This window comes from Tamandua tetradactyla, chromosome 17, assembly GCF_023851605.1.
Source record: "Tamandua tetradactyla isolate mTamTet1 chromosome 17, mTamTet1.pri, whole genome shotgun sequence".
NCBI classification, from domain to species: domain Eukaryota; kingdom Metazoa; phylum Chordata; class Mammalia; order Pilosa; family Myrmecophagidae; genus Tamandua; species Tamandua tetradactyla.
The window spans coordinates 72,983,115-72,995,902 of NC_135343.1; positions in this window are offsets into that span (position 1 = coordinate 72,983,115).

The window sequence follows — 12,788 nt, forward strand, 5'->3', positions numbered from 1 at the left end:
ACATGACCTGCAAAGCCTAAAATATTTATTATTTTCCCCTTTACAGAAGAGGTTTTCTGACCCCCACTATGTCCAAAGTAAAGGCCATTGCATGTTTTTAAAAATATAACTTTGGTTGCAGTTTAGAGGATAGATTTAATGGAGGAGAAACAAGAGAAGTAAATTGGTTCCCTATATACTATTCTTTCTTCCCACAGATCCCCAAGATTCCACCTCTCTTCGTCATATCTGTCACTATATGCTTGAACCATCAGCTTTTCTTTCTGCTCAGCACTACAAAAGGAAGCAAACCTGCAGCGCTTCTCTTCCTCCTGTCCCTGAAACTAAGAACACAAGTGTTTTTGTTTTAAGATTTTTATATCACATTACTATAAAGAAATAAATAGGGAAATAAAAAAGTACACAGGTGCTAAGATCCAGAAATCATAACAAAGCTCTGATTGCATGCCTTGTTTTTCTTTGTATTCGCAGTCCATGATGGTCAAAAAATTTTATATGGATGAATAGCTGGTTGGACAAATGGATGGATGGATGGATGGATGGATGGATGGATGGATGGATGGATGGTGGATGGATGAATGGATGAATGATAGTGGCCCTGGGTCTATGTTTCATTTTGCTAAAGCTGCCAGAATGAAATATACAAGAAATGGATTGGGCTTTGCAATGGAGATTAATTAGCTTACAAATTTACAATTCTAAAGCCATGAAAACATCCAAATTAAGGCATCGACAGAATGATAACTTCTCTGAAGAAAGACCACCAGCATCTGGGCACGTCTGTTACAAGGCACATGGCTGGCATCTTCTTGCTCCTGGGTTTTATTGCTTTCAGATTCTGGTTCTTCTGGCTTCTCTGGTCCTCTCTTAGCTTCTCTAGGGCTTTTTCTTTCTGAGCTCTCTTTTTTTTTTTTCTGTCCTTTATCCTCTCATAAAGGACTTCAGTGAAAGGATTAAGACTTACCTAGAATGGGGTAAGTCACACCTCAACTGAAATAACCTAACCTAAAGATCCCACTTACAACAGGTTTGCACCCACAGGAATGGATTAAAACAACACGGCCTTTTCTGAGGTACATACAGTCTCCAATCCAACACACTCCACCCTCTGGATCCCAAAAGACATACTCTTTCCACATGCAAAATACACTCATTCCATGACAATATCACAAAGGCTTCAATCATTTCAATAACAGTGTTATGTACAAAGTCTCATCAAAATCAGTTATAGTCATAGAAAAAAAAATTAGTTATAGTGTGGTCTGTCCTGGGGCAAAAATTCTCCTCTGGCTGTAAACCTACAAAACTTAGAGTAAGTTATCTGCTTCCCATATACAAAGGAGGAACAGACATAGAGTGAATGTTCCCATTTCCATAGGGAGAAACTGGAAGGAAAACAGGGGTCAAAGTTCCCAAACCATTCCAAAAATCTTCCGCCCAAACTTCATTAGATTTCGAGGTCTGAACGTCACCTACACAATGATGTTTTATCCTCAGAGCTTGAGAGAGTGGCAGCTCCATCTTCTCCAAGGGCTAGGCAGTGGCCTTGCTCTCAGAAAACGCTGGGGTGAGGTTTCTAGCATCTCCAAAGTTTGGGGAGACAGCCAAACTATTGGCTCCACCCTCTTCAGGCATTGGGGTGGCAACCAAACTCTGCCATTTCCAGGGCGCAGGTGTTATCCCCTTAGAACAGTAGGGTGACAGCCAGACTCTCCCCAATCTTCAAAGAGTGTGCTCCACCCTCTCTGAATCCTGAGATGGCAGCACTCTTCCTGAACAATGAGGAGGCCAAGCTCGCCTCAATTCCCCAGGCATCTAAGAGCCCTGGGGCAGTAACACTCTTCCTGAAAATGGAGCAGAAGATCTGTAAACTCTGGGGCAAACTCACCCTTTCTACGTGCATGGGTGTCTGCTCTCCTGACCGAAGGTTTCCTGGCTCCAGACTTTAGCTTCCATGGTTCAGCCTTTGAAGTTATTTTTACTTCACTCTTTCCCTTTTCTGTCCCTTTTAGTCCAGGTTGGTAGTGGTTCCATTCACACAAATTTTGCCAAAAAATCTCATTGGTTTCACATGCATCACACAGGGGTCCATCCATCAGACAACAGGGCCTTCCATAAATCCTTTCTAGATAGCTGCATTTCCAATCCCGATCTGTACTGAAACGGTTGACTGGTTCCAATGTTGGTTAAATTCTCACCTGGGGTCTTTAGGGACTCATTTTCCAAAATCTCAGAATTTTTCTATCTATCAATTTCTGGGTTTTTTGTACCCAAGAGCTCAGTTTTCAGCTTATCTCTTTCCTCTCCCATTTTACTATAAACTGCAAGGAGAAGCCAAGTCATACTTTCTACATGTAATTTGGAAATCTCTTCAGCTAAGTATCCAAGCCACTTTCAAATTCTTCCGTCCATGCTACATCAAGGCTCAATTTTGCACAACTCTCTGCCATTTTAAAGCAAGAATTCCCTTTTCTCCACTTTGCAATGACACATTCATCATTTTTGTCAAAGGCCTCATTGGAAGTACCTTTAGCATCCGTATTTCTAACAGTCTCTTCAAAGCAATCTAAGCTTTTTCTATCAAGCTCCTCACACTTCTTCCAGAATCCTCCCTTTATCTATTTATAAAACCATTCCAGCCTTTTTGATATTTGCAACGTGGCCTTTGTGGGTACACATTGCAACACAGTCTACTACAGAAATCACACCATATCCTTGTTCTTGCACTTTTGTTTCACATAGGAGAATCTTTGGGGATCCTTCCCCTTCTTTTTACAGAATCCTGAGCCCCCAACCCACCCTCACTTTCTGCCTTTCCATGATGATACCAGAAGAAAATATGTTCACTAGTAGCCATTCACCATCCTCAACAGATGCCATAAGGCATACCTTAAATCTCACAGGAACTCCATTGAGCACTCTATCCTCCCAAAACAGGCCCTGGTTTTTCATGGGAAGAGGGCTCATTTCAGTCATTTCCTGCAACTTGGGAATGAATTTTTACCCTGAGTGCTCTTGTTCCCAGAGAACAGAAATAAAACCCTGCTTCCTTACTTGGGTGTTGTCAATGCTATCAAAAGTAAACTCCTTACTCTATAGTTGGTAGATAACAGAAAGCTAGTTCTTGGAGAAGAAAGCTGTAGCAATATATGGCTATAGCTTTGCCAAGAATATGGCCACACACCTCAGTGGTGGGGCCAATGGTCATTGGACCTCCATGCTATCAGTTACATCTGGGCCAGGGTATTCATACGGCCTAAAGGAGGACTGGTTAAAGGCCCTTTCAGCTATATCTCGATCTGAACTTCACCTGGTAATACGCCGCATGCCTTTGAACAGCTACTGTAAGTAGTCATAAATATCAAAGAACAGGGAGGGGAGAGGAGAGAGAACTTACATGCAGCCTTTTCTGTAGTTAGTCCTCTAAAAGAAACTGATTATAACATTGAAAATAGGTTATTAATTCTGAAAGGTGAGTGGGATTGTTAGCCCCTTGTGATTGTTTGAAGCTGTATGTACCCCAGAAAAGACCATGTTTTTTTAATCCATTCTTGAGAGTAAGTAGAATCTTTTGGTGAGTAGGATCTTAGGTGTGACCCACGTCATTCAGGGTGCATCTCAGTCCTCTTGCTGGAGTCTTTTATAAGAGCTAAAGGACAGCAGAAAGCCCCAGAGAAGCTCAGAGAGAGTAGAAGGACACACAGAAAAGGTAAGAGAGAAGCTACAATGGAGAAACAAGCAGAAACTCAGAGAGGAAGACACTGAAGCCAGAAGCTGGAAGAAATAAAATTCTGGAGAGAAGGGAAAGACCAGAAGATGTGTCGTGTGCTTCCCATGTGACAAAGTTGCTGAGAATACCTGCAGGCTGTCTTCAGAATCTGGGTATCCTCCTATTGATGCCTTGATTTGGAAATTCTCACAGCCTCAGAACTTGTAACTCTGGAAGCTAATAAATCTTCATTGTTAAAAGTCAGTCCATTTCAGGTATGTTGCATTTCAGCAGCTTTAGCAAACTAAAACACCCCTTAAAAGACAAGAACAAAGTACAGTTGATTTTCACTCATAAGAGAAACATTGTTAAAATGTGAACTTGCCCCATATACTGAACCATCAACTTGACCTTTACCTATGAGATCACATGGATAAAAAAAAAAAATTTACTCTGGAAGATAAGGCAAATTGTAACTACTCTAAAAAGACCATGGGCCACACAATGCCAGAAGTCATCCCCACTCTACCTTTTGAGATGCACCAACCCAGGGTCTGTTACTCCAGAAGTCAGAGTCACAAATTCTGATCCTCAACTCACCCTCCAAAACGCATTCCTATGTAATTACCCTATGAACTCAGAGTCACAAGGCTAAACCTGCCAGATATATCTGGATATACCTGCTTGTCCTTTGGTTTGTCAGAGCTAAGAAACATTAAGAAACAAGAATCTACTATGGAACAAAATGTATTCTGATTAGAAAGATACTTAAATCTGATGGAAAACGCAGAAAAGCAGAAGGAAAAAAGAAAGCCATTGTTGTTGGATCCCAGTTTCTCATCATCACCAACACTATTTTTTCATTTAGACAATTAATATTTAATTGTGATTTAATGATGTTAAATATATTTATTGACCCATAGATTCATTCGTAAAGCACCTGTTCAAGTCTTTTGCCCATGTTTCTGTTAGGTTGTTAGTCTCTGCCTTATTAATATGTAAGAGTTCCTTATCTCATCAGGATATGAGACTTTTGACAGCTATATATATTGCAATTATCTTCTCCCACTGTGGCTTGCCTTTTTACTCTTTTAAAAGGGTTTTAATGAAGAGAAGTTCTTAATTTTAATTTAATCCAATTTCTCAATTGCTTCCCTTTATGGTGAGTGCTTTTTTCAACTGTTTAATAAATCTTAGCCTTATCTAAGCTCATAAAAATCTCATTTTATGTTTTCTTCTAAAACCATTGTTGTTTTGCCTCTCATATTTAGGTTTATAATTTGTCAAAAACTGTGAATGGGTGGGAGGGGGTGAAGATGTGTAGGAGCGGGGGTTAAAACAAGACCTGCAGAACTCGTTGGGAGCAGCTGGCGTCAGGGTGGTGGCAGCAGTAAACTGTGTTATGTAGAGCATATGGCAGGAAGAGAATGTTTACCCCGAGTGGTTATGTTAAGTATGAAGGAAGAGAGCACTGAAAAATGAGCACTCTGTTCCCTCAGGAAACGCATGCATGCCTTTTGTCACGCCGTAGTACACAGACTGGATCTGGTTAAGAATAAAGTTGTCTGTTGTATGTTATGGCTGATCTTCAGACCCCCGATCCTGTCTGTCTTTCTTTCTCATCATTCCTTAATATCCTTTGAGCTCCATTCCATAAGAAGCAGCAAAGATGCTTCTTCCAAGTGGATATCCAACTGATCCAACACGATTAAAAAGACCATGCTTTCCCTTTCTCCACAGCAACGTCATCACCGTTGTCATAAATCAGGTTATTATCTATGTTCTAGTTTACTAGCTGCCAGAATGCAATATATCAGAAACAGAATGGCTTTTAAAAAGGGGAATTTAATAAGTTGCTAGTTTACAGTTCTAAGGCTGAGAAAATGTCCCAATTAAAACAAGTGTACAGAAATGTCCAATCAAAGGCATCCAGGGAAAGATATCTTGGCTCAAGAAGGCCGATGAAGTTCAGGGATTCTGTCTCAAGTGGAACGGCACAATGCAAGCACAGTCAGAGTTTCTCTCTCATCTGGAGAGAGAACTGATGGCGAACACAGTGTCATCAGTTTCATGAAGCTCCCTGGGAGGCATTTTCCTTCTTCATGCTCAAAGGTCGCTGGCTCTTGGACTCTCTGCTTCGTGGACTCTCTGTTTCATGGTGCTGTTCTCTCTGAATCTCCTTCATTCTCCAAGATGTTTCCTCTTTTATAGGACTCCAATAAACCAATCAAGACCCACCCAAATGGGTGGAGACATGTCCTCACCTAATCCACTTAACAACCACTCTTGACTAAATCACATCATCCCAGGAGATGATCTGATTACAGTTTCAAACATACAGTATTGAATAGGGATTATTCTACCTTTATGAAATGGGATTTTGATTAAAACATGGCTTTTCTACAGGGCATACTTCCTTTTAAACCAGCACAATCTATATAATGAACCTGTTTCTGGACTCTGTTTGTCTTACTGGTCCATCTGTCTATCCTTGCACAATCACCACACGGTCTTAATATACTTTTACAATAAATCTTTTATCAAGTAGTATAAATTCTCCAACTTTGTTCTTCTAAAAGATTATCTTGACTATTCTTGGCCCTTTGCATTTCCACATAAATTTTAGAATCAGCTTTTCAATATTACTCCAAAAAAAAATATTATGCTAGAATTTTGCCCAGGGCATGAGTGCCCAATGTACAGGAATGACCATTGAGAGACCAACATATCTAATTCTCCAAAGAAGACATCAAAGTGTCCTCTAGAGAAAGAGTCAGCTTCAGACAGATTCTTTTCCGTGACCAGAGACTGCAAAAGACTCTGCCATGTTAGAATTGCCCTAACTCCTTACCTCACCTCCCTGCCCCTACTCTGTTCCTACTTGGGTCCAACCCATAGCTAGTAAGTGGAGAGGGACATGGTGCTCAAGGAGAAAGCAGAAGCCAATCCCACTCTGTTCCTTAAATTCAGGTCTTGGCATGGGGAATGCCATGTCCCCGTTCCTAAAACCATCAGCCATGGCTGGAGGGGAGTTGGAGCTCGCAAATGAAAGGGAGAGAAGGCAAATATGGAAGAAAGTAGAAAGAGAGAGTGAGAGAAAGATATGATGTGTTTTTCCTGAAATCAGGAAATGTTTTCCTAATGAAGGAAAATTGAAGCACTCATCCAAAATTAAAATCTTTTATTGTACATCATGTAGTTACAGAATCACCACTGCTCCTGCTTAAAGTAACAATATAGTGTCTATTAACTAATAGTGATCAGATAAATCATGGGAACTTCCCAGGATTCCATCCAGGACTAGGGGTAGATCACCCCCACTGAAAAAGCTGTAGGAAGCAGGTTGTGTTTTGATCACATCCAAAGGTGTTTTGCCCACCCTACAGTGGCATAATCTACCCTCAGAGATGATCAGCGCTGCAAATGACAGCCTTTGGTGTGTAGTTTTTCCATACAGTCATAAACGAAGCATTTCTAATAGGAGCATACAGGACACATTATTTTATAATATGCTGTTTCACTAACTATATTACAAACATTTCTCCATTATCCAGTGTTCTGGAATGTGTATAGGTTTTTCTTTATATCACATGAAACATTACCTAGTAATTGGAGAAATACTAAAATTCTGCTGGTACTATACAAAGACCCAGTGAGTTAAAGTCAGGGGTCTGCTTATCTCTATTTCAGAATGGTACAATTATCCTCACATAACTGGGTGACAGCAAGGGCCATGAAACTTGCACAGGAAGTCCCCAAATTGATTGTGCTTCAGAGTGTGCTTTGTCTTTTGCAACTTGAAAGATATTCTTGTAAGAAACAGTGTTGTAAATGAGTACTAGGCTCCTAAGACTAGGATTGAAAAAAAAAAACCTACATTTAAATCATAATGTAGCTGAAACACTATGCATTTCAAATGAACCAAAGGTAAGACCAACGCTATTGCAAAACTGGTTATTAAATAGACACAAGACAATTACATTTATCTTGAATGTTGGTGCCTTAGGACAAATATCTGATTTAGTCAGAGGAAGTGGTCAATGGAGTTGAAAACTTCCACAGAGATTTTGAAAGAGACTTTTAAGTATTTGGGGGGAGCTTTAAAAATGTATATCAGTGATTAAAATTATTTCTAACTTCACAAGTCAGGGCCTCTCTTTTCCCTACAATACAAGAATGCCATGTCTCCATGTCCTATAGCCATCAGCCATGTCTGGAGAGGAGTTGGAGACAGCAAATGAAAGGGAGAGAAGGAGAATATGAAAGAAAGGAGGATAGTAGAAAGAGAAAGATTTGATTTGTTTTTCCCTAGGTGACTGGGCAAGAATTAAACAAGAAAAAGAAAGAGGGAGAATTAAAGCAAATGAGCAAAACTATATGGGAAAATGTCCTGTTAAATGTGATTACGTGAATTGTAGGTGGTCAAAATAGAAAAAGAAAAGGCAAGAGAGAACAGACCAGGACAGAGCCAACCTGGGCTTTCAGCCCAATAAGCAAGATCTGTAAAGTAACAAAACATTAAGTGCTAATACCATGGAACAGGCTGCAAATAGTGTCCTACTGCCACCACCCACCTTGGGCCAAGTATTTGGGTGTCTAAATCAGGTGTTACACAGTATCCCCCAAGCAGTTGCACCTTTGTTGCAACTTGCTTTCCCAAGGAAGAACGTTTGCTGAGTCATGCTGACTGCTACGCAAGGGAGAAACCTGTGTTCCTGCAACTCCTCAGGTCCAGCCAACTGGGCAAACAGATAATATCACCATTGTGCCAAAGTCAAAGGGACCTGTTTACTTTTCCTGATTACAAACCAGGATCAGATCCCTTGCAAAACTTTTCAAAGAGGAAATGGTAACTTTGGATCTTGCTGGTGGAGAGAAGCTGCTCTATAGAATTGCCCTTAACCCTGAGGCAAAAAAAATCTTGACCAAATTCTCAGAATCTGCTGAGAAGTTTCCAAGAAGGAGATTTCCACAGAAGGTCATGAATCTATACCAAGGGAAAATAACTACGGGTGGTACTTATGTGTACCGCGGCCTAGGGTAAGGAGCCTAGAGCACATCATTGCAGGGGGCACTCAGTCTCATACCCACATTGTTGCCAGATTCCAGGTTCCAGGTTCCTGGCTTTGCCATGAGAAAGAATTCAAGGGCACAGCATTACCAGACAAAGGTGGTACATTCTTAACCTGTGCATTCAAATGACCAATTCCTGAGGCACTGGAGTTTGAGAGAGAAGAGTTTGTTACTAGGTGTGTAACAGGATATTAGGTGGCCTAATTGCTCAAAAATCTGGCTCCCTGAGTTTAGGGAGTTCAAGGTTTTTATGGATTCTAGCAAGGGGGCATGAGGTCATTACCATTTCAAATAGTGAGTTCTAAGCAGAAAAGGAGACAGTCATCATTTCAAAAGTGCAAGCTGAAAGAAAGAGAGGCAGGGTCATCACTTCAATAGCAGTCTTTAGCCAATACAATTTACGAATGTAAATGGCTGGTACTAGTTAATGGCAAATTCAAATTCTTCATTAGCATTAGGGTATTTACCCTACAAGTTCCTTTAAGAAAAGGACCCAATAAAGGGAGTAACAACTCTTACAATCACAAAGGCACAAGATAAGGGCCTTTACTATCACTATTAGATATCAGGGCAGCTGAATTATAGTTTAGGATTTTAGATATTTCCCTCTGTGTACTTTTATATACCAGAGTAAAAAAGGATTATTTATATAATGATTTAGTAGTTATAATCATCCTTTAAATTCTAACTTCTCAGTTACAACTGCACAGATAAAGCAAATAGGTGGGAAATATATTAGATAGGCATGTGGGAGAAAGTGGCATCACTCTCACAAGAGGACAGAGACAAGAGGCCCCCGACATTGGAACCATCTCCTTTTATTGCTTTGCTTTATTTACCTCCCTCCCCATTCCTTATTTGAGCCCTCCCCTCTCTCAGGGGTGGTGCCCTGTGCTGGATTGTGCATTTGGGTGGGTCGATGGGGTCCAGTCTTCTCCAATGACTCACTCAGGTGTGCCTTTGGCTGCAGTTAAGTCGGCTGCCTCTGGGTGTTTCCCGTAAGTGGGAATCAATACAGGATATGGGCCCTCCTGACCTTGTTTAACTTTCCTTGCTCGAGGGCTCCTTCAGGTTTCTTTCTCTCCCCTCTCTCCCTGGTCTGGCCTTCCTCAACGTGACCCCTCCTGAAGGCTTGCATCTAGTCATTTCTCTCACCTGGCCTAGCCCCAGTCCCTGGGGTTAACTAAAGTGTTCGTTCCTTCACTCCTTCATCCATTCAATAAATACACTTATCAGTCATGTTGAATGGGTAAATAATGAATGCCTATTCACTGAGCTCATACCTGTGCAGCCTATCCTAATTGGAGATGTGTGTTCGTAAGTCAGACAAACTAGCCCCTCCCAAGTCCTCCATTTTACAGCTAAGACACGGGAGGCCCTGGGATGATAAGCAATTTGCTCTTTGAAGTAAGAAAGAATAATTGCAGTAAAAGAAGGGCAAGTAAAGCATCTGGCCCATATAATATAATTCAATTCATATGAAATGTCCAGAAGAGGTAAACGGATGCAGACAGAAAGTAGATTTGTAGTTGCTTAGGGCTAGGGGTGGGGAGATGGGAGTTGTAGGGGGTAACTGCTAAAAGGTATTATAAGTAAGAAATTAGGATTTAAGGGATGATTTTCATTACTGAATCATATTCCTTTTTGCTTTCTGGGATATTGGAGTAGAAGGAGGGCAATACCTGAAAACCCTAAACTATAATTAAGTTGCCCTGATACCCGAAATGATTGTAAAAGCCTTTATCTTGTGCCTTTGTGACTGGAAGAGCTGTTATGCCCTTTAGCTGGTCATTGTCTTGTAGGGCAGAGGACCAAATGCTAATGAAGAACTTTAAGTCAGCCATTCACTAGGCTCAGCCCTGGACATTTGTAAATCATATCAGCTAGATTCTTCTGCTATTGAAAGATAACTTGTCTCCCCTCCTTTTGTCTTACACCTTTAGTACTGAAATGATGGCTCTGCCTCCCCTCCTTTCATCTCATGTTCTCCTATTGAAATGATAACAGTCTCCTTTTCTGCTTTGAACTTGCTATTCAAAATGACCTCATTTCCCCTTGCTAAACCCCTTAAAAACCTTGAACCCCCTAAACTCAGGGAGACAGATTTGGGCCGCTAGGCCATCTGCTCTCCTCCTATGCTCCTAGTAATAAACTCTTTCTCTCTCTCTCTCTTTGAAACCCTGATGTCTCAGGAATTGGTTATTGAGTGCATCCGGCAGAAGAATCCATGGCCTTCGTCCGCTAACAGTGTGGAGTTTCTTTGGGGGATGATGAAGATGTTCTTAAATTGTGATGATAGTAGCACAACTCTGTGAATGTGCTAAAAACCACTGACTCATACATTTTTAATGGGTAAATTTATTGTACGCAAATTTTATCTCTATGAAGCTGTTGTTTTTTTTTAAAAAAAGCAGACAAGGGAAGCTTTTGGTAGGAAGAGCAGCCTGGGTGCAGAGTCACTCATAAATTCGAGAAAGAAAAGCACTGAGTTATGAACAAGATTGGAGGTTGGCAGAACTGTGGCAGTTCCGAGATTATTTACAATGATCATTTTGGTTTCTCAGGCAGCCAAGGACACTGAGGGCTGTAAACTGCCTCCATGAAAGTATATCCTTGGTAGGACAAGACAAAGTGTAGATATATACACATTTAAACTCTAGATTTTTGGTCCTAACTACTTACATATATATTTGGGTGGAGTCTGAACACAGTTTGAGAAGAAAGAAAAGAAAAACCAGGATTTTTTAGCACTTTCTATGTGCTGAGCGAGGTGTTCTATTAACACTGTTATATTTAATCTTACCATATCAGTCGGAGACAAATACTGTCACCCATATTTTATGGTTGAAAGAAAAGTGAATCTCAAATAGGCCAGGCACCCAGGAAAAGGAAAGAGATAACCAAGGAGCAGGAGCCGATTCGGAGTTAAATGCATGGAACCCCAGAGCCAGTTTTACATTTTCCCACATCCCCACCCTGTTTAGTTTGCACACCAAGTCTGAGGAGACCCAAGGAGCAGGAGAATCATGCTCTCTCTGCAGAAGTCACTTCAGTGGTGTGCATGGAACACCATATGTTAAACCAAAGAAGCACAAACAGAAGTTAATCCCTGTACGATTTGTCTCTGTGTGTTCCTTTAGATAGCTCTCTACTTTGCATAAACTGCAAAGTTTTCTTAAACTGTGATTTGCAAAGAGGTCAAAGCCAAAATTGAGCAATTATTTACAGTTCTTCCTCCTCAGGGGAGGACACAAGGTTTCTGTTCAGTAGCAATTCTTTCACTCATGGCTCCAATTTTACCACACTGTTGGTAAAAGCCTTCCCCAGGGCACTGCTACCGGCTTAATGACTTTGTATGCCTCTAATGCACTGGTAGTTTAAACCTCTGCAGTTGCTATACCAAGGCAATGCTGCTTTGCCCCTTGGAATACACTTTGCATATTTAGTGACTATTGGACAGGTTTCTGGGCTTCTGATTTTCACTGGAACTTGAAGGTAAGAATATGACTTAAAAGAAATGTTATTTAACTGTATTAAAGTAAGGAGTACAGAGATTTTAAAACTGCATAGATTCAGCTGATTAACTTAAGCCAGGAAATAATTTTAAAGAACCCCAAAATAAAAATATTTGTAACTAACAGACCCACCCACTGTTAGACCTAGAAATTCAGAATCCTGAGGCAAAAATCTTAGAAAGTATCCTCCCCCATACTGCCATCTCTCTTTTCTACCGTGATATTTTTTCCCTAATACTCCTTGTATTTTCTGCCTGATATTATTTCATCCCATAAAGGCCCTGCTTTCCTCCAGACCCAAAATGGTGACCTGCTCCAGTGGAAGACTTAGACATATAGACAATTAATTCTAGAACAGTAGAGGAAAAACTGTAAAATTCATGCACAAAATGCTATAGAAATTTTGTCCATGGAAATCAGGGAACGTTTCACGAAGGATATCACACCTGACCTGGGCCTTAAAGGATGAACAATCTTCCAGCTGGTTGCTA